Source organism: Hippopotamus amphibius, chromosome 4 (assembly GCF_030028045.1).
Source record: "Hippopotamus amphibius kiboko isolate mHipAmp2 chromosome 4, mHipAmp2.hap2, whole genome shotgun sequence".
Taxonomy (NCBI): Eukaryota; Metazoa; Chordata; class Mammalia; order Artiodactyla; family Hippopotamidae; genus Hippopotamus; species Hippopotamus amphibius.
Window position 1 is genome coordinate 157,194,144 of NC_080189.1, and position 22,561 is coordinate 157,216,704.

At 43.1% G+C, this 22,561-nt stretch overlaps 1 protein-coding gene across 11 annotated transcripts in view; it reads left to right on the top strand.

Moving 5' to 3' along the window:
• The window catches only part of SIPA1L1 (signal induced proliferation associated 1 like 1), a 443,906-nt gene that overhangs the window by 83,633 nt on the left and 337,712 nt on the right, over positions 1 to 22,561 (top strand). For 3 of the 11 annotated variants that reach the window (XM_057730463.1, XM_057730453.1, XM_057730466.1), the window contains exons 1-2: positions 12,579 to 12,655; positions 13,236 to 13,295. The exons of 3 other annotated variants lie outside the window; for them this stretch is intronic. The gene's annotated coding sequence lies outside the window, so the exon portion shown is untranslated. Of the gene's footprint in view, positions 1 to 7,707; positions 7,758 to 12,578; positions 12,656 to 13,235; positions 13,296 to 13,396; positions 13,416 to 13,467; positions 13,658 to 22,561 lie in introns of those variants that run through there. 5 more of the 11 variants (XM_057730461.1, XM_057730459.1, XM_057730460.1 and 2 more) reach the window with 5 other exon arrangements.

Here is a 22,561-nt window from a genome sequence, read left to right on the forward strand (position 1 = left end):
GAGTAGCACTTACAACAGAGAATCGCCTGGCTGGGCTCTCCCAGAATTCCCTAACCCATAAAATCGTGGGATGTTTAAAAAAAAAAAAAAAAAAAAAAGGTTGCTTTAAGCCTTTATGTTTTAGGATACATTGTTACACAATCATAATCAGAACAGAATCCTTGGGGAGGCTCCACATATATTATTCAGCACCCCAGAGTTCAACTTGTGTCCTTATAGCTACAGCAGGGTGGTACACATGTGAGGAGAGCTGGGCTGACTCACTCCAGCGAGTTATGGCCCAATAAATGTTGTTTCTCATGTTGTGTGCTGCTGGGTGGTGTAGACCAGAGAACCAGACCAATCTCAGGACACAGAGATATCAAATAAGATTATATCTGGCACTTGGAACCCAAGAGGACGGAGTCATCCCAGTTTTTTCTTGTGAGTATTGGAAGAGTTAACCACTGAATAGAAATAACATTTCTAATTGTGTGGGATAAGATGGAAATTAGACCCAGACTATTCATGGTGATGATGGAGTGAGAACCACCAAACTAAATGAACATGAGGACACAAGGCAGATGCCTTTCCTTTCTCATCCTAATGGTAGGTCCGGGGAAATATGGTTGCAAAAATCAGACTGGGGTGGGATGAAGAATAAGAGAAATTCGAGCAGAGGAGGAAGAGGATCCAATCATTCTGTGTGTACTTGGAATTTCTGGTTCAAGCAACTGGAAAACATCTCACCAGCATTTAAATTTTTTCTTAAAACAACTGAGGGGAACAACTCAAGAATAAAATAATGACAAGATAATGGCTTAATAAGAAAACCCTTGGGCAGGGTATTAAGAAACTTCCATTTCAGTCCCAAAACCTTGCAAATGATTTAACTTATTCTTAAGTCTGTTTTCTTGTTGTAAAATGATACCTTAACGGAAATTATGTAGGTTGAACTGCAGGAAAGGAGATTAAGAGGTGGTTTAGAAAGAAAAAAAAGAAATAATATAGGATTAAGATATACCTACCAACTCTTGAAAAGTTTGGAATAGAAACTCTTCAAACAAACAGACTTAAAAAAAAATAAGATAAAAAAATCACTTTTACTATTATATAAATGCTGATTATTATGTTTATATAAAAAATTAACTGTGGGGACTTCCCTGGCAGTCCAGCAGTTAAGACTCCATGCTTCCACTGCAGGGGGCAAAGGTCCGACTCCTGGTCAGGGAACTAAGGTCCTGCATGCCACACAGCACAGACAAAAAAAAAAAAAAAAATTGTGGTTAGAAAATTAAAGGCAGTAAATGAACCAGCAAGACATACAAATAGCAACACTGTTTAAGAAGAATTCAACAGCCAGACTGTTTCTGCTGCATCTCAGGCTGGGTGTAATCCCCTTACAATGAGATGAAGACCAGGCCAGCTGCCCTTCTGGGGTTTGGGGGCCCAAAGGAGCCCCAGGAAGTGGCTGCAGTAGCACTGGCTGAGAGCAGCTCTCCTGGGCTGGTTGTCAGCTGCTGTCACTGAGCGAAGATTCTTAAGTACATCCTCAAAAGGAGAAGCCATTTCTTTCGCCTTGCAGGCACTGCCAGTGGAAACAGGAGTGTGTCTCAAACTGTGCTCTGTAGCCTCTTAGGGTGCTAAACATGTCGAATCCTGGGAGCCACCCAGACCAACTAAATCGGGGCCTCTGACCCAGGGGCCTGGGACTCTACATTTAACAGGCACTCTGGGTGCTTTCCCATGCATCCCACAGTTTCAGGCCTGCTGCTCTGCACGCCCTTGCACGTGACTGTCCCCAAATACACCACATGTGCTCCAGTCTGGGTTCTTTTGTTTGCTGTTCTCCCTCTAGGAACTCCCCACCCCCTCCACTTCTTCACCACATGGGCCAGGGTCCACTGGCTTCATGGAACCATCCCCGGCTTCTTGATCTCTTCTCCATAAACTCTAATTATGCTGCTTAATCCTGTCTTATGCTATTTTGTAACCTCTTTGATATGGATAGCAAATCCCCCTTCATGGCCTAATTCCATTAATTCCTACCCAGGACAGAAAGATCCCACCTTAAATGGTTCCCCTCTCTGACAAGACCTGTCTCCCAGACATCTTTTGAGTAAGTGCTTTTACTTATTGTCTTCCAAGATAGAAGGAAGGGTGGGCCTGCATGCCACCCCCACCTTTGCATTGGGTTTCATTGATTGGACCTCAGGAAGCACAAGATTTCTTCTACCACTGTTGATTGTTTTGGGATTTTTTGTGGGTTTTTTTCCCTGCATTACCCTCTTCAGCATCAAAATCAATTTAAACTGAAGGCTTAATGTTTCTGTTTTCTCCCTGAATACATAATAATCTCCTTAAGGACGGAAATGTTGACTTATACTTCTTACATAGTTCTTCCATCCTGCACGTTTATTGTTGCCTGCAGGACGTCTCCCGTGGGAACTGCCACCTCCACAGCCTTGTCATGGTTCCTCTATGCCATTTGTGCAACATGGCCCTGGGCTGCTAGTGACAGCTGATTGGGCTAGAGGCAGGCACCTGATCCAAAGCTGGGTGAGCCAGGTCCTTTTCTCTCCGGGTATTTTGTAAATTTGGGAGGTATTTGAATTCTGAATGAATCCAGAAGGTCTTTTCCCTATGTGGACCAAAAATAGTCAAGGAACCAACCTGCAGAAAGAGAGAAGGATGCTATGGAGGCAGATGCAGGGAGAGAAACACGTGAGTGATGGAGAGAGCTTGGATGGTACTGTACAGTTGACCCCTGAACAAGGCAGTGGTTAAGGGTCCAGAGTAGTTGAAAATTCAAGTAGAATTTATAGTTGCCCCTTGGTATCTGCAGTTGCTTCTTATCCTCAGATTCAGCCAAACACAGATCGTGTAGTACTATAGTATTTACTATTGAAAAAAATTCAAGTGGATCCCGCAGTTCAAACCTGTGTTGTTCAAGGGTCAAGGGCCTACCCCTGGATATCTTTCGGAATTCAGAGTTTTCAGAATAAAGCCCCTGTTTCATGTAAGCTAGTTCTGGAGGCTTCAAGGAAGTCTGGAAAGACAAGGAGGGGAAGGGAAAAGGGGTTTGCCGATGGCCTTTAGGTAGCCAATCCACAGGGTCTAACAAAATGTGTATTATCTCATTTAATCCCCCAAATAATTATGTTTTAAAAAAAAAAATCCATCATTATTGCTATTCCTGTTTTAAAGGTAAGAAAATCAAGGCTTAGCGAGGTCAAGTAACTTATCCCAAAACCACTTAACTACTAAGGGTGGAGGTGGAGGTAGGATTGAGGCCAGGTCCTTCTGCCTCCACCACGCTGACCTGCCTTCAGGTGAGGACCAGTGGGTGTGACACTTTCATTCTTGCTCCCATAGTATCAGTCTGGGATAGGGGAATTTGAATGAATTCTGCAAGTCAGTCCTGCATCTTCGAGTTGTCCCCAGCTACTTGGCAGGGACTGTGATTTGTGCTGCCCTCTAGAGGAAGTATGGAGCAAGGGACGCCTAACTGCCCAGCATTCCTAGGCGCTGGAGCTGATTGTTCTGAGAGGTGGAAGCAGCTGGGGGCAGCAATCCCGAGAGTTCCACTGCCAGCCAGAGCAGCTCTCGTGGGCTGGCCACGCCACAAGCAATGATGAAGATCCACTCTAGCAGCGCCAACCACAGCCACCATGAGAGTGCCTGTGTCACCCTACCAGCATGAGTTAGGGTTGCCCTTGATGTCCGGAATGGGGGTGTGGGTAGCGGGCAGGAGAGGTGAAGGGAAGGTAGAGACCATGTTTAAAAGGGCAAAACCAGTGGGAATGGACGGAGGTCCAGAAAGCTTTTTCTTTTTCAGGAACAAAAGATTCTTGACCAGGAGCATAGAGACCCCTGAAAGAGGGTAATGCCTCAACACATAAATATTTAATCTAAAGGGATGCGCCCTTAGCTTCTCCTTTTGCATTTAAAGAAATAGACGTCCAAGAAAATTAAATAATATTAGAGTTAACTTTGAGTCCCAAAATCCACACCAGCATCCAAGGTCTAGTAGATCTTCCTTCACTTCACTGGGTGATAATTTCTCCATATATCTTCAGAATAAATTAAAAATTACATGTATTGTCCTCGGCCATTTCTCATACCTGAATAAATGTACTCATCACTACCCCCCAAGTGAAAAGAATCAATGAAATGGAAAGAGACTTTTAAAAGCGTCATCTCTAAAAAGTGATTTAGGAAATTCAGGAGGAGTGCTGAGCTGTTTTAAGGTCCTGAGTATATTTGAACCAGCAGCATTATTCATTCTTACCTCTTTGCTCTTCAATAAAGACTGGGATGGCTTTAACGATCCAGCTGTGCTCCTTGGTATGCCCACTGAAGGACTCCCTCGTTACATATGTTCCCTGCACTCAGGAACACGCCAAGTGTGATTTCTCCTGCAGAATCTCACTGCACCCTCCTTGGATGCCTCGAGGCAGCTGCAAACTCAAGCGCCCCTGAAGCTCCTGGGTCCCTGTGAATGTCGCCTCAGCCCTGGCTGGCAAGGGAACAAGCCAGATGGTTCTAGGAGGCCTCAGTCTACCACTTCCAAGTTATGAGCAAGTCTCTTTTCATTTCTAGGGATTTCAAAAAGACAAGAGAGTGGAGAGAGACCTTTTTTTCTCACATTCTTTCCCTGACACATCCTTGACCATAAAATCTGATGAAAGGAATAAAGAGACAAGGGTGAGTGGAAGGAAATTTCCAGCTCCTAAGAGAATACTCAAGTTATTTAAGAGAGCAAAGAGCTCCCTGAAAGGAAATACTATTGGAGGGATGAATAAAAAACATTTGAAATGATCCAGAGATGATTTATTTTAAAAATGATTGCTGGAGTAGTATGTGCTGATGCCTACATGGAAAAGTTCAAAAGGATGGGTGAGCCAGGACTTTCAGTCCTCCTGGGATTTTTATTGAGCCCATGTTAACAAGAAAATCATTGGAAATCCAGAAACAGCTTGAACAGCTCAATGGAACAGCTCAAAAGAAGCTGCCTATGAGAAGGGCAAGAAAATGTGTGAGGGTGCTTTTAATTAGAATGTTATTTAATGTGATATATCAGCAACTATAAGCTGATATATATAAGTCCCACAATTATGACTCTAGTTCTGACCTCTTCTCTGACCTATGGATTTCTAAATCTCATGCTTTAAGTGTGCTATAACCTCTTAGGTGCAAATTTGAATATGTCTCCGCCTTGCTGAAAATCCTTCAATGGCTCCGTATTACCTACAGAATAAAGCCCAAGCTCCTGAACGTATCACACAAAGCCCCTTGTGATCAGTCTTCATTCTCTCTAGCTGACGTTGGTGCCTAAACCCTGGATTGTCTCCTTACCCCATTCCCCAATATCTTCATGGCTCAAAAAGCTCAAGGAGGCTTCCTAATAGCAAGATGCTTTCTTCCCTTCCTAAGATCAGCTAAAGCCAGTTAGCGATTTGGCCACTCCATCAGGATGGAGCATTAATTGTTGTTTGCTGTTAAGCTTTGTTCATTTATTCCACAAACATTTATTGAGTAACTTGCTTATGTTAGAAACTATGCTAGAAAGTGGGGATTAAGAGTAAACATGACACATAGCCTGCCTAAGAGTTTATATGCTGAGAAAACTCTGTGTATTAGTTTCCTATTACTGCTATACCACATTAGCACACATTTAGTGGCTTAAAACAACACAAACGTATTGCCTTGCTGTTAGAGAGGTCAGAAGTCCAAAGTGGGTTTCACTGGGCTAAAATCAAGATGCAAGCAGAGCTGTAATCCTTCTGCAGACTCTGGGGAGAATCCACTTCCCTTGCCTTTTCTTGCTCCTAGAGACTGCCTGTACTCCTTGTCTCATGGCCCCTTCCTCCACTGTGTAACAGCTTCAACTCTCTCCCTGACTTTGTTTCCATGGTCAGTCCTCCTTCTCTGACTCTAACTCTGAGTCTTCTACCTTCCTCTTAGGATTGTATCAGGCCCACTTGGATAATCCAGGATAATCTCCGCATTGCAAAATCTTTAATTTAAACACATCTGTGAAGTAACTTGTGCCACGTAAGGTAACATAGTCACAGGTGCCAGGCGTTCAGACATGGAGAACTAGTCTGCCTACCATACTCTGCTAGCCATTTTACTTTGTCTTTAAAACAGCACTATTTTCTCATTCGGCAAGCATGCATTGAGTGCCCACTATGTGGCAGGCACTGTTCTAGGTGCTGGAAATACAGCAGTGACAGAGCCGACATTCCAGATGAGAGATAGACGGTAAACTGGCAAACAATGAAACACTGTGTCTGGGGGTGATAAGGGCTCCAGAGAAGAATAAAGCTGGGTAAGGAGCCTGGGGAGTATGAGACTGGGGTGGTTGCTATTTCATAAAGCGTGAATGTAACGATCAAGGTCCAGTTAGGAGAATAGAAACCAGTGTTGGTCATTCAAAAAGAGGGAATTTAACACAGGGGAGCTGTTACACAGGTGGTGGAAGGGCTGAGAAGCTAACCAGGATGATGAGGCAACCCAGAGATTCTTAACAGTAGAAAGTTACTATCACCCTTAGGTTAAAGATATGACCAGAGCCTGGGGATGGGTCTTAGGCAGTACAACCTGGGGCCAAAGAGGAAGATGTATCTGCTACTAAGACACTGCCTGAGGCAGCCAGAGAGGAGGAGAAAGGTCTGCTCCTTCCATCTGGCCACATTCCTCTCCTGCTTCTCAGTGGCTGCACGCAACCAGCTGGAGGCCCCACACAAGGAAGCCTGCGAGACACAACCCCTGGGGGGTCCACCCCCAGAAAGATATCCCAAGAGGAAAGACGGCAGCCAAGAGCAAGACGGCAAATGACCAACATGGTTACGTTGTTGGAATAGACACCCAAAGGAACTGAGAGAGTGAGTCATGCAGAAACTTGGGGAAACAGTCTTCCAGGCAGAGGGAACAGCAAAGGCAAGGCCTGGAGGTGGGACAGTACCTGGTGAATTCAAAGAACAGAGAGATGCGGGTGTAGCTGGGATGCAGAGAGGGAGGGTGGGAGGAAGGAGATGAGGCCAGAGCTCTAGATGGGAACGGGAGTCAGAGAATGAACAGCTTTCCAGGCCAGAAGAGGGACTTTGGCTTTTTCTCTGAGTGTGATAAGAAGGCCTGGAAGTTTTTTGAGCAGAGAAGTGACCTGATCTGAGTTGCTTATGTTCCATACGCTGGTCCTGTGTATGGAATAAAACACTGAGGGAAAGGGCAGGGATCGGGAGATAGGGAGGCTCTTGTGATAATCCAAGTGAGAAATGGCTAGAATCAGAGAGGGAGAGTCACAGTGGATGGAAAATGATTGCATTCTGCACATATTTTGAAGGAAGAGCCCACAGAATTCACTGCTGGTCTGATGTGTGATCTGAGAGACACAGAAGAGTCCAGGACAACTCAATGCTTTTGCTCTGAATCTCTGGAAGGGCACCCTTAACTGAGGTAGGGAAAACTGGAGGAGGGCGCTGGTTTGGGAGGAATATCTGGAGCTTTCCAGTTCTAGGCATGTGAAGTTGGAGATACCAGCTATACAACCAATTAGAGATGGTGAGTCAGAGATGGTTGTGTAAGTCTGGAGTTTGGGGAGGTATCTGGACTGGAGATGTGAATTTGGGAGTTGCCAGTATATGGGTGGCATTTAAGTTATAGGACTGGTGAGATTGCCATGGGCTAATAAGAGACCACAAAGAGAAGATGTCTAAGGACTGAGTTCTGGGGACTTCTATGTTTAGAGATTCGCTACTAAGAAGGCCAGAAAGGTAGGGGAAGAATCAAGACAAACACTTTTCTTAAATTTAAATTTATGTATTTATTATGTAGAAAAGTCTTTTTATTTATTTATTTAAAAAATTTTATTGGGGCATTGCTGATTTACAATGTTGTGTTAGTTTCAGGTATACAACAAAGTGATTCAGTTATACATTTACATGTATTCATTCTTTTTCAGGTTCTTTACCCATATAAGTTATTACAGAATATTGAGTAGAGTTCCGTGTGCTATACAGTAGGTCATTGTTGGTTATCTAGTTTATATAGAGTAGTGTGTGTATGTTAATCCCAAGGTCCTAATTTATCCCTCGCCCTCCATGTTATTTATTTTTTTTAATTTAAGTATAGTTGATTTACAATGTTGTGTTAGTTTCAGGTGTACAGCGAAGTGATTCCCATATATATACCTATATGTGACTAGAGTTCTCTGTGCTATACAGTAGGTCCTTGTTGTTTATTTTATATATAGTAGTGGGTATATGTTACTCAAGACGAACTCTTAATGCAGAAGCCATGTGAAGAAAGTGTTTCAAGGATAAGAGTGATCAACATTTCCCAGCAACTGAGAAGCTGGGTGAGGCGAGGATGGGAATTGCCTACTGGATTTAGCAATGAAACAATCATTAGGGACCCTAAGAAGACCTGTTTCCCCTGGAGTGGTGGGTGAGAAAGCCTGCTCAGAGAGGATTCAAGAAAATGGAAGGGGAGGAACTGAAGGCAGCAAGCATGGAAAAACCTTCTGAAGAATCCAGTGACAAAGTGCAGCAGAGGGAGGTATGGAATGGAGGAAATGTTTGATTTTTTTACCACGGCAGATATGACAGCATGCTTGTAAGCACTCAAAAACGATTCCATAGAGAGGGAAATTTTCCTGATGCAAGAGAGAGAAGTGACAATTGCTGAATCAATGTCCTGGAGCCAGAGGGGATGGGACAGGTACACAGGTAGAGAGGTTAATCTTGGCTAAGAGCGCTGAGGATTTATCCTAAGTGCCAGGAGGACAGAAGAGTACACGCAGACAGGTGGGCTGGTAGAAAGAAAGGTAGGGGTGGAGTGTGTGCTAAGTTCTTTTCTGATTGCCTCTATTTTACCAATGAAAGAAGCATGGTGGTTATCTGTGAGTAATAAGCAGGAGGTTTGATGGAGTAGGAGAAGATATGAAATAGTCCTTTAGAAGAGTGAGAGAGTTGTCAGGAAGTGTAGTAGCTTTGCTGAGGACTGTTCATTGATTATACAGTAGTTTTCATTGATTATACAGTAGTTGTGTGTTTTTTTTTTAATTAATTTATTGGCTGCTTTGGGTCTTCGTTGCTGTGCATGGGCTTTCTCTTGCAGTGAGCCGGGGCTACTCTTTGCAGTGTGTGGGCTTTTCATCGTGGTGGCTTCTCTTGCTGCAGAGCATGAGCTTTAGGCACGTGGCCTTCAGTAGTTGCGGCACGTGGGCTCAATAGTTGTGGCTCATGGATTCTAGAGTACAGTAGTTGTGGTGCACAGGCTGAGTTGCTCCTCGGCATGTGGGATCTTCCTGGCCCAGGGATCGAACCCGTGTCCCCTGCATTGGCAGGCAGATTCTTAATCACTGCGCCACCAGGAAAGCCCCAGTAATTGATGTTTTAAACATGTAATAAATAGTGTAATGTAAATGGGAGAATGAGGTGTTCTAAGAAATCTAGTATTCAGGTCAATAGAGTTATATCACCTAGGGCTGAAACAATCAAATCCTAAAAGTGAAACAGCATTGGATATAATTTAATCTTGGATGGTCTGAGGAGCACTTTGATCCTTCTTTATGGTTGAGTCATTTCTCTGAATATTAGTTAGTAATGCCCTGTAGATGTATAGCCAATAACAGGAAAGTCTGAACTGATGACAATAGGCCAGATAAACCAGATTTTAACTGTAAAACATGCAAATGTGAATTGATGTTTAGATTAAAAAATATATTTATATATAATATTAACATATATATTAAAAATATATATATATTCCCTTGCTTGGTAGGCCTTTGTGTCAAAATTCATTTCATATTTGATATGTTAGGGTGTGTTGTTGAGTAGAAGTGAATAACCAGAGGAAAATGAATTCAATTGCGCTTTAACAAACTGAGAAATGAACAGGGAGGGAGTTCTTATCAGAGGAAGGGTTACACATCCCTTCCTCTGATAAGAGCGTGTGGGGGAGGGGCTGGGCAGAGGTGGACAGACAGCCAACACACAGAGTGGGCAGCAAGTGGTTGAGATCTAATCTGTGCTTAACAGACTCTCTGTTCTTGCTTTCCCTCTTCTGCTGCCCCTTGTCTGCTCTTTTGAAAGCCCAGGAAGGTCAGGGAAGATGCAGACAGAGTGCCTGACCAGAGACCCATGTAGTTGGAACCACAGCTTTGGTGGATTTTGCCTTTTATTTCCTTCAGAAACACTGGTGAAAGTTCTGCCACCAGTGAGGGGTAAATAGTAGCCTAGGGTCTTGAAAGAGCAGTTTTAGGTCCCTAGGACAATCTCTACTATTCTACTATGCCTGAAGGTTAGGGAAATTATCTTTGTAATTTGAGGCCAATACCCATCTCTTGAGCCTCATAAGAAACATTGAAAAAAGTTAATAGATTTGGCTAGCACTGGGGTCAGTCATTTCAAATGTCTCAAATGGCTATCTGGGAGTCATAAAACAGGTGGCCCTGAAATTGTACTGTGTTGGTGGATACAGCTTGGCAGCCATCCTTTAAGGGCAAAACTATGTTAAAAGTTGAGCCAGGGCGATGAATAACAACCGATTTACAATAGTGTGCTATGTTACGAAAGATAATTCCTACACAGAGATTAACAGGATTGATGGTGATGCTCCAATGTGTTTCTTTGTAAAAATTTGATACTAAAAATACCAATCTGTGAATTTACGACTCACTCTTCCTCCCCATCCTTCCTTCCTTGGTTCCTTCCTTCTTCCCTTCCTTCCCACCCTTTTTCCTTCTTACAGTTCTTTTGGTGTGGGTATGTATGTATTTAGTTTGCATCTTTGGTTTGAGTTAGCATATTTATTAAATAACAAGAAATCTGTTTTGAGTTAGTATAAATGTAAATAAGGAACAATGGATTCCCTTTGAAATTACCGTAACATGGTCAATATTTTTGTTTTTATACTTGAGACAAGAGAACTTTAAAAGCAACTTGTCAACATGTAGCTGAACTTTGTGAAACTGACCTACTATAAAATGAAACACTCATTTTAAAAATTCTGTTTGATGTAAAAGGAAAATATCTGTTGTTTATTGGAAATTTGTATAGGTCTAAGAGCCACAGGATTTTAAAGCTGTAATGACTTAACATGTGGGCTACCCCCCATTTTAGAAATGAAGAATCAGAAAGATTAAATAACTTCTCAAGGAGTCTCAATTATTAGAGACGCAGAAAAACTCAAACCCTAGTGTCCTGACTTTGTCCAGTGCTTTTTATCACTGTATCACTATATCCCTAGGTTTCTAACATAAAAACTTTCACTGACATAACATTTAAGCTTGCATGTAACCTAAAAGAATGTCTTTGTACTTTCTGGGTTTCTAGTTCCAAGGATTGATTTAAATAATGGTTTTCCCATATTTATGTAAATAGAGATGGAATCTTTTTTTTAAATTGAGATATAATTCACATACTATGGAATCTATATTTACTCATTCATTTTGATATCTAAAGTTTAAGCTTAACTTCTATTCACAGTATCCATTTTATTTAGGCAGTGTGTATATAAAAACCCCAAAGAAAAGTTTCAACAATTAAGAAACGGGATGAGAAGATTTCACCTTCATCCTCAACAGCATTTTGGAGTAGGTATGATGGCAACTGAAGAAGCTTAATTGATTACCCGGCCCTCCATGGTGAATAGAATTTTTATGAGACAAAGATGGAGAAAGAGAAAGGAGGGATTATAACTATTGAAAAACAGTTAATTCTGTGTGAACAGAAAGGGGAGGGTAGTTTAACAAAGTCAAAAGCAAAACTGTGGAGCAGTCTCAGCCTAAGTACTTTCCAGGGTAGGGTGAAAGTACCGAGGACACGTACAGCTTGTTGCGTTCATCTCCCCCCACAGACATTAAGTAAATACCTCCTGTGTACCAGGCCTGTGGAGGCGCTGAGAATATAAAGGTGTATAAGGCAGGTCCTCAAGGAGCTCAGTCAGGTGGTGGAGGTGGTGATAGGGAGGTGGGGGAGCGGGGAGGAGAGAGGGAGCCTATGGAGTGGGTGGGGGTTGGGGGATGAGATTAGACAAGAAGGTTGAAAAACTGAATATATGGTAGGAAACTGGGGGTTCAGATATGTGCTGACTTCTATGGCAGAAATCTGTCCCAGAATCTCTTAATTAGCCTCATTTGCCAAATGTAGCCAGATATCATGACTTTGGTCTCCTACAGATGCCCTCTCGAATAGGTTTAAAAGTCCTTTTCCCGCTTCTAGCCCTTGCTTCCCCCACCAACAGGGCTTCGGGCGAGGGAGGGGGCAGGTTGGAAACTGCACCCACGTTTGCTGCCTGGGCTCTCTGCAGGAGACAGGAATCCAGTGCTTTGCCGTCGTCATAGCAACTAGGAGTTCCGCGGTCCCCCACCTTCCTCTAACTCCTTCCACTTCCCCCGCGGTCTGGGCAGAGCTGCCGCTTCTCTCGCGAGATTTGAGCGGAGCGCTGAGCTGCACAGCGGTGATCTCACCCGAGTCTTGGGGCGGGGGAGGGGGAGGGGGGAGTGAAGGAGGGGAAGGAATGGGGCGGGGAGGCGGGGAGGGGAAGGGCGAGCGCGGCGCCGCCACCGCCGGCAACTTTGTGAGCGAGTTCACTGTGTGCGTGAGCGAGTGAGCGAAAGTCTGCACGGCGCGGAGTCCCCGGGAGGAGGGTTCCCGGGGAGGGCCAGGTCTGGGCTTCAGAGGCCGCCCCCCCCGCCCCTCCACTCCCTCCCGCCTCCGTGGCTCCCTCCCCATTTCCTCCCCCCCCACCAATCCTCCCGGGCCTTCCCGCCCCCCCCTCCAGTTACCTGTCCCCTCCCCCACTCGACACGCACCTCCCCTTTCCCGGGCGTCCACCTCGGACCTCCGGCCCCCGGCCCCCCCGCGCTCGCTTCCCGCGCCCGCTTCCCGCGCCGGCCGCCCCCCCCCAGCTCTTTCTTTTGGGGGCAGGCGGGCGGGATGGGGGGCGCTGAGCCTCGGAGGCGGCGCGAGTGGGGACCCCGGCTCCCAGACAATAGTTGATGCCCGGGGACGGGGGCGCCCCCGCCCCCCCCACTCCGCCGGGAGCGCGGCCCCCGCCGGCGGCTCTCCCGCCTGCACGCCGGGTCCCCTTCCGAGCCAGGCTCAGCAGTTGGGCTGGTTCCGCCCCCGCCTCCCCCGGGCCCCCCTCGGCTCGGCGCCCGCCCCGGCCCGCCGCCCGCCGTTCTCCGCAGAGGCGGCGGCGAGTGAGCGCGCGCCGACCGTCCACACGGTTTCTTCTTCCCCCAGGGAGAGCGCGCGGCGGACGCGCCCCGGACGCGCGGCGGCACCGGGAGGCCGGGCCGAGCGGTAAGTGGCTCCCGCCGCCGCGGGTCCGGGCCGGGGAGCGGGGGTGCAGGACTGTTGACAGAACCCCAGCCCGTTTCTGGCCGGGGCGCGGGTCCCGGGCACGGAGCGGGACACCGGGAGGTCGGTCAAAGTTTTATTTCCGATTTGGTGGCGTGCTGATAGCGCAGCTCGGCGGGGGCGAGTCCCCGCTGCACCGCGCCCGTCGCGCGCGCCCGCGCGCGCACCTCGGAATCCGAATCCGCGCGACGCTCCGCCAGGCGCCCGTGCGAGAGGCCGGCAGACCCGCGCCCCCGTCCGGGTGGCTGCGCCCACCCGGCTGCTCTCGTCTCCGCCCGGCGACGCTTCCCCCCTCGGTCACCTGGGTGAGCGCTTTGCAGGCTGTGCTGGAGGCACAGGCCGAGAGGTTGGATCGTGAGAAAGGGGGGAAGAGCAGCAGCTCGGTGCCCGCGGGTGGTTCGTTGCTCCCCCGGGGGTCTGGTGGGGAGTGAAATCCGGGGATGCTCGAACCTGCTCTTCTTGGAGCGAGTAAACCACAAGAGGGCTGGGGAGGCGTTGAAGGTGCTGCAGAGAAGAACTTTCTCTCCTTCGCACCATCTGTTCCCAACTTCTATCCTGACCTTAAAGGAGATGTGCCAAGCTCCCTGTCGCTCCACGGCATTTCTAGGTGGACAAGTAATCTTGTTGGGCAGGTTGAAATTTCATCGGGTTCACCCTTTGGATAACAGAGAGACCGGGGAAATGGCCCACTTTCAAGGAAGAGATTGTCTAATTGAGTTGTTGATATTCGTTTTGAAGAGAAGCATTTGGGGACTGATGGACCCTAGACTGCATTTACCTTACAGATTTTACTTTTCATGATGGGTATTCTAGAGGCAGCACTCACTGAAATTCTTACTACCTGCTAAACGATTACGTTTCTAAACTAGGAGCCAGTGATGTGATGCAAATTTTAGAGTAAAGGTGTCGACTTTCATCAGGTTCCAGGTCTATCTGGATGAACTGGGGTTGGCGTTTCCTCTATAAAGCAAAGCTTTTATGTTGAAACTCTGACTCAGACTCTTAAAGCCATTGTTTTTATACTGGTACTCTGTGGGAGTTAAGTGTCAACTTTCTCTCGTTTTCTCATATGGAATATTCATCCAAGGCAAAGATTCTCTGACTTAATCTTTTGGAAAAGTACAAGATGAAGTCCTATAGAATCATACTCTGCACCCAGTTTAGTAACAGTATTAATTTTCTATATAATCCTGATTTAATGACCTTCACTTTACCCTTTTTCATTTTTTGAAAGCTACAATTAAGCCACCATTACCAGGAAGAAAAAAAAGCCGATGGAAATAATATAGAACAGTGGTAACAGCAGTAGTCTCAAATAAAAGGTTTTCATAAAGCAGTTTATGGTCACTGAAGTGTCCGACTATTAGATGACATACCAGTTATTAACGAGAATATTAATATTAAAACATTTTTTCCCATGGAATAAATTATTTATACTCAGGCATTAACAATTAACTGCATTTAAAATGATTTGGGCGATGATTTGGACATCAATGGTTAGGGGCAAAATAAGATTTTGAGGGATGAATGGTATTATGTGGCTGACAACTTTTCTTATCTCATTATGCTTAAGTAAAGGCCTCCTAAAGTTGACTGTATCATTAATTCTCTAGTTCACTGAGAGAACAAGTTTGGCAAGTGGCTCAAGACAGTCAGTAGGTGTTGCTGTTAGCTTCTCTGCAGTTCCTGGTACTGCTGCTTGAGTTTGAAATTGCAGTTCTGGTGCAGTGAACTTTTTAGATGTGAGGTGTCAGGCAGTATTAGTTGTGACTTCATCATAGGATTCTAAGACAAGGTTGACTTGAATTCTTGGTAATAATTGCAATAATAATTGCAAAGCAGCTCACTGAAATTTTATATTGAGTCATTTAACTCCGTCCTTTCACTATTATTTCCTGACCTTCTTACTTACTTTGCTTTTGCATTGAATTAGGTGTGAAATTTTGGTGTAGGTCTCCCCACCCCGGCCACATCTTGACTTTTTTTTAAAACAAACTTAAGAAACACACTGATTTTTTTTTTTTAACAACTTAAAAAACACCTGTGAAGTCACAGATTGTAGATTGCTTGAGATGAGTGATTCTGTAAAGACTTTGGAGGATCTTGGTTGACTATGAGTTGGGACATGTATCTGTTTAATCTTAAGTTTGCAGTTTGAGTTTTTCAATATATGGCTGCTTTCTGGCTCTTTGAGCTGTGAAACAGGAGCGTGAGAAAAGGCAGAACAGTGGAAGAGTACAGGTTCTCTGAATCTTTCCAGTTTAGGGGAAAGTATGTAGTGATTGATGATATATAATTATGTGCTTCCTATTGGTCCTCGCTGTCCTGCTGTCATTTCTATTGGTTCTCTCCAGTGCGCATGTGAAGTGTGCCTAGCCTAAAGATTTTCAGGTGTCGTGGCAGATTTGAGCCTCTTGATTCACTGACCAAACTGGACTTTCTCTAAGGAAGACAAGTAGATTCATCCCCATAGTGTAGGGCTAATGCTCTGAGATAGAATGCTTCTTTTTTGCTTTTGACTCATATCACAGAAGTTCATATCTCAAATTCAGAAAAAAAAATTTCTCTCCATAATATCTAAATCTTTTGAGATTTGTATTAAGTCAAAAAGTATTTATTGAGTACCTGTGTCTGGGAGGCATGCTGTTGAGTTCTGTGATTCCAGTGGTGGGTAAAAGTGTCTTCCTGACCCTGAGGAACTTACAGTGCAGTGGGGCCGTTTGTAGTGACCTTGCCTGGTTTGGTGTTCCAATATCCTGAGGCCCCCATAAAAGTTTGCATAGCAGGCAATTATTTTTGAGTCGTAACTTATTTAAATTAATTTTTGAAATAATGGGGCCCAGTATTTGTCCCCCAGAAGGCCTCGGTTTCAAATTTTCTAGCTATGGGATCTTAAAAAGTAATCGAACCTCTTCCCGAACTGTCTTTCTGAAAACATATCTTTTTTTTTGCAGTTATGGGCGCAGTACTTGCTTTACCACTTTGCTGCAAAATTATTGAGAATATATGTATAAAAGTAATTTGTAAACCATAGTCTTATTTGCAATTGCATTTTCTTGCTTTCTGATGAACAGATTAATATATTGTTGGATTTAGAAGGGATTTTGAGCATAAATCATGTGGTCCTTCTTCCCAGTTTTACAGCTGAGGAAACTGAAGCCCAGAAAGTTGAAGTGATTTTTTTTGAAGGGTGTAGAAGAACTAGTCAGTGATCATGCAGTGATTGGAAGGCAGGTTTTCGGATTTAACTGTACTGTTTTGTTTCCTGTTTTTTTTTTTTTTTCTGGTTCCTGTACCTTGGAGTCTACTGTGTTAAAATTTATTTACTACTTTTCTCCCCACTCAAGTGTTCAGTATTTATTAAATGTCTAAAATGAGAAGAAGCAATATTTAAAATGTACACGAAGATTGAAAAGCCATGAAAACCGCACTGATGTAGTGTTTGGTAACTAAGGTTTAGAGTTACTCAAATTACAAAGTTATGGAAAAAGAAATGATGAGTTAGTTAAAGTATTTACATGGTAGAGCGTGTAGGCTTTTTTTTTTTTCTTTTTTTCTTTTTAAGGAATCTTGGTTAACTCAGCATAATATACTTATATGCTCTTGAAAAAAGCCAGGCTTAATTTGTTGTAGTTGACCATTTTTTTTCCCTTCTTAAACTCATTTTTCATTTGTAGAAGAAAGTGGTTGTGCTTCCCTTATTTTTGGAACAGTGGCAACTTTAGACTTTCTCTCTCAGCTACCTGTAAGGGTTACTGGGTGCAGGGGTCGGGGCTTGGGAGGATCTGTTAGGTGGAGGTATAACTGCACATAGAACAGGACAATGTTGTAGGAGCTTCCTGTTGAAAATGTGAGTGATTTATGTAACACCACTCAGCTTCCACTGGGGTAATCTGAGCCAGGAGAGAAGAAACATCCCTGTCACTTGGGTGACTGCCCTTTAGATGCGGGACTCTTCATTTCCCGGGGAGGGTAAAGCATTATGTTATTCCTTCAGAGCTCACAGAAAAATGTGTCTGTTCCACATGTGGTGCTATTTAAAGTAGGGGTGTTTCACTATCACTTGAGATTGACAATCCAGCCTTCTATCCACTGCACTTTTACTTTTCTGGTATGGGAAATGAATTGGTCTCATCGGATTTTTGTTTTTAGTTTTTTTCTATGCTGAGCTAATAAAGGAAAAAAAAAGCAAAACAAAGCCCACACACTTTTATGGCACTTTGTTTTCGAAAGGTTTTATACAAATTAAGTTAATTATTCTCAGATGATAGCTCATTTATTCTTTCCATGGGTTTTGATGAGCTCTGGAGTGAGTCCTAGAAGCATGGGAAAGGTCGCCTTTTCTTAGGCTCTCTTAAACACAGGTGATTTGAGTGAGGGTTAGGATAACACGCGTGTGAGTCGGTTTGTGATCACGTGGGTGAGAAAATCCATCGGGTATATCTTTTGAGGGTAGGGACTGGTCCACATCCATTTTCTCCGTTTATTCCAGCCTGGGAGGAGTGAGGTAAGTCCAGTTGCAAAGATAACAGGAATGTTTTCTTGAAAATCTAGAGAGATGACACCGAGATGACACAGAAGAATGTCAGGGGCTTCTTTCATTGGACTTTAGTCAAAAGCAGTGCCTGAGGGGGGGAGGTGCCACAGAGGCAGGTGAAGCTGTTTCTCTTGGCCTCTGGAGGTCTGGGATGAGAATTTTCAGCATTTAGATTTCTAATTTGTTACTTGTCACGTTGCACTAAGTTCTCCCTCTAATTAGGATTGTAGTATGCCTAACTTTAAATTGTGCGAAACGGGCAATTACCTAATGTTAGATTTCCCTTTTTTTCAATTCAGGAGGGGCACGAGGAGAGTGTATGCTTGTTGGAGAATGTTGGCCTGGGAAGGGAGAGTTACTGATTTGCACAAACACAGGGGTCATTCAGAGGCAACTTGAGCAGACTGGCCATCCAGCCCTGGCGGCCACCGGATTCCTTTTTTCCTTTCTCCTCCTCCAGAGCAGGTCTTAGGTTAAATGAATTTCACAGACACCAGAGTGAATTTTGGTTATTCCTGTTTCTCGTTGTGTTTTTTCCAGGAAGCCTTTACCAAAGCTACAAGTGTAGTCATTGATTATTTTTTGTGGCTTAACATCTTGCTTCCTTTCGGAATGAGTTCCAAACTTCTCAGAATAAAGCTATTAAGTAAAAAGCAAAGGCCTATGTGCTGAATGACCATGTTCCTATAATCAAGACTTGAGTGATCAGTTATCATTTATGTTGGCTCCTATATTATCTTTTTCTAATTCATTTTTTTCATATTCTCAGTTGTTTGCCTAGATAGGGGTTCTGGTTTGATATAGTCTAAGCTTTTTGCATTTCCTTTAACAGTCTTAGGTCTCAGAATTGATTGACTTTATTTTTACAAGTTTCTCTTCATTTCTTGATGCTTTCAGCAAAGTAATTGATAACTGAACTGTGGTATCTCATGCCTTCAAGAAGAGAGGGTACTTAATAAGGAGATACCTGTAAGATACATAATTATACATTAATAGAATGTTCTAAAATTTTCACCGAGTTTGACTTAACTATTCCTTGTTTCACCTGTACATACTTAGGGAAAAATTGGAAAGAAGTGTTTTCCCATATTTTTGCAAGAAATGTAAGTATATGACTTTTGGGAACCATACTGCCTTTTCTTTCAAAGACTTTTGGAAAACAAATGTTCTTACTCTTGAAATGAGGGTTAGTGTGTAGTTGATGTAAACTCCTCCCTTTTCCGTAACCGTACTTCTGGCTGCCCCAACGAAGACCTCAGAAGCTTCTGCCAATATATTTTCCAGAGTCTAACATCTGAGTAGCTGGAATTCCATGTGTAAAGAGAGTGTGCTCTGTGTGTATATCTGTCTGGGGTGGGGTTTGACTCCTGGCTTAGAATGTGCCTTTGGGAAACCTGTTAGGAGGTTTGAGACTAAATGTGGTTCCTGACCCTCATCTCTTTTCCAGTTTGAGAAATGCCTGTGATTCTTCCAAGAGTCTCAGTGTTACTTTATTATTATTTTTTAAATTAGGATCTTAGTGCTGATTCTTTGTAATAGGAAATGAGGTATAATAATTACATAACAAAATAATGTTTCAGTTACATGATAGGTTACTGAGAGTATAGAATTCACAGAAAAGGCTTATTAAAAGTTTAAGAGCCTCAGCCTAATAATCGCTTTCAATGGGATTGTTCTGGTGGTCATTTTCAAGGGAGTACTTTAAAATGGTTTTCAGTGGTTTGGGTCAGGTGTGTGTTTGGGGGAGAGTGGATTACTCTGGGTGGATGGATGGTTTAAAGAAACGCAATAGGTGGTTCTTTTATTCTCCTCTCCCACCCAGCTGAGAACACAATGGCTTTTATATCATTTTTGGATTTATGCTGACATTAAGGTAAATAAGCAGCTGACTGGGGTATCTGGAAACTTCATTTTGGATGGTTAAAGGAAAGAGCCTTTGATCATGTGTACCGTCCCCTTGATTAAAAAACACCACTGGAAGAAATTTGGAAATGCCTGCCAGCAGCTAAAAGGGTCAGGCTGCTTAGACTCCTGCAGTGAAGGTAGGACAGGTAAATCCAACTTGGTGTTTGCACGTTGGCACTTACTTTTTTTAATTGGGGTAAAAAACACATAGTGTAAAATTTACCTTCTTAACCATTTTTAAGTATACAGTTTAGTTGTGTTAAATATACTCGTATTGCTGTGAAACAGAAGTCCAGACTCTCTTCACCTTGCAGATTGAGAGCTATACCCATTAAACAATTTCTCCTTTCCCACCCTCATCCCTGGCAATCACCATTCTACTTTGTTTTTATGAATTTGACCTCTTTAGATACCGCATATAAGTGGAATCATGCAGTATTTATCTTTCTGTAACTGGCTTATTCCACTTAGCATAGTGTCCTTGAGGTTGGTACATGTTGGCATATGGCAGGATTTTCTTCCCTTTTAAGACTGAATAATATTACATTGTATGTATATATCACATTTTGTTTTTCCACTCATCCATAGATGGACATTTGGGTTGCTTCTACCTCTTGGCTATCATAGTGTTGCTGTGAACATGGGTGTTCACATACCTCTTTGAGACCCTGCTTTCAGTTCCTTTGGATATATACTCAAAAGGAGTATATATATCGTATGGTAGTTCTATTCTTAATTTTTTTGAGTAACCTCCATACTGTTTTTCAATAGCAGTTATATCCCAGCAGCAGTGTACCAGTATTATTCCTCATCCTTGCTAACACTTGTTATTTTGTTTTTTTGATAGTGCCATTTAATGGGTGTGAGGTAATATCTCATGGTGGTTTTGATTTGCATTTCTCTGTTGATAAGTTATATTGAGCATGTTTCATATGCTTGTTGGCCGTTTGCATATCATCTTTGGAGAAATGTCTTTTCAAGTCTGCTCATTTTTTGATCAGGTTATTTGATTTTTTGTTAACTTGTAGGAGTTCTTTATATATTCTGGGTATTAACCCCTTATCAGATGCATGATTTGCATGTATTTTCTCCCATTTTGTATGTTGCCTTTTTACTCTTTCGTGTCCTTTCATGCATGAAAGTTTTAAATTTTAATGTAATCCCATTTGTCTATTTTCGCTGTTGTTGCCTGTGCTTTTAGCATTGTATCCAAGAAATTATTGCTAAGTCCAAAATCATGAAGGTTTCTTTGTTTTCTTCTAGAAGTTTTATAGTTTTAGTTTTTACACTTAGGGCTTTAACCCATTTTGAGTTAATTTTTATGTATGGTGTGAGATGGGGATCAAACTTCGTTCTTGTGTGTGTGAATATCCAGTTTTCTCAGCCTCATTTGTTGAGGAGACTGTGCTTTCCCCTTTCAGTGGTCTCAGCATCCTTGTTGAAGACCAGTTGGCCATATATGTGATGGTTTATTTCTGGGCTCTCTGTTTTAGTCCATTGATCTATTTGTCTGTCTTTATGCTGGTAGCACTTTTAGCTTTTTAAATTACTTTAGCTTTGTAATGTATTTTGATATCAGGAAGTTTGAGTGGCACTCATTTTTAACTTATGCTATTGTAGGTGTTGAGAAATAGGGAATAGAGAAATTGACAATTGAGAAAACAATTCAAAGAATTTTTCATTTTTTCGGAGGGGACTGGACCCACTTAAAGAATGAAGATGATTTAAATGGCAGAACGTGGGTGAGGCTGTCAATCGGCAGCTAGTATAGTAAGAGCTGTAGTCTAGTGCTTCCTTGGATATAGAATCCAACAGCTTTTGAAAGCTTCAAAAAAGGTGATAGACCTTGACTTAATCTTGCAAATTGGATGGGTAACCTCAGCGTACCCAACCCAAACCGTATGTCAGTTCTGTCACTGCACTTAAAGGGAGGTCTTTAATGAAAGCCTCTGACAGTAATCTCAAGATTTTCAGTGGGGATCCGTTATTATAAGACCTGTCACTGTTTTTTACCTTGACAAAATCTTTGCCTTCCCCATTCCAGTCCGCTAGTTGCTGACATGCCATTTCTGCTCATTGAACAGCAGTGGGCCACATACGGAGATAGACCCTTAGCCACAGTACTGTTTTATTATCTAGGATGTGCAAAGGACATAAAAGTAACCTGGTTTGGTTGTACAGGATGAATTGAAGGAGAGATTGGACCCAGAATAGCAAACTCAGTGGCTGTTTTAGTAAGTAATTTAGGCTACTTAAGACAAAATGTAGTATGCTTGCGTATAGTAGGCCTACAGTAAAGTGTTGTTTAGTGGTGTCTGTAAGGAGTAATTTACTCATTTATCTCCTAAGTATGCATCGACTCCCACTATATGTCAGGGTCTAGTGGCTGCTTCTAGTGGAAAAAGGATGCATGGCTCCTGCCCTCGTGTGGCTGATATTCTTTTAGTGATTGATGTGTTCCTTCTCAGTGTTGCATTCCTCTCCTCTGGTTGGATTTTTCTTTTATGCCAAAGGCCACCTGTTTTACTTTCCATGCAAAACAATTGTAGTTGTTTATTATGAAAGTAGTCCTACATTAAATATCCTTTGTGTGGAGAAAGAAAGAAACACTAGACAATTCTGCCTTCTGGTTTCCAAGGAGATCTGTCTTGGCTACATTTATTTTATCAAGTGCTTTTCTAAGTAACAGAACTAAAGGAAACTGCCTTTAATGAATTTTGCTTAAGGTTTTCCTGAGGACCCAGATAAGGTTTTCAAATCTTGGTTT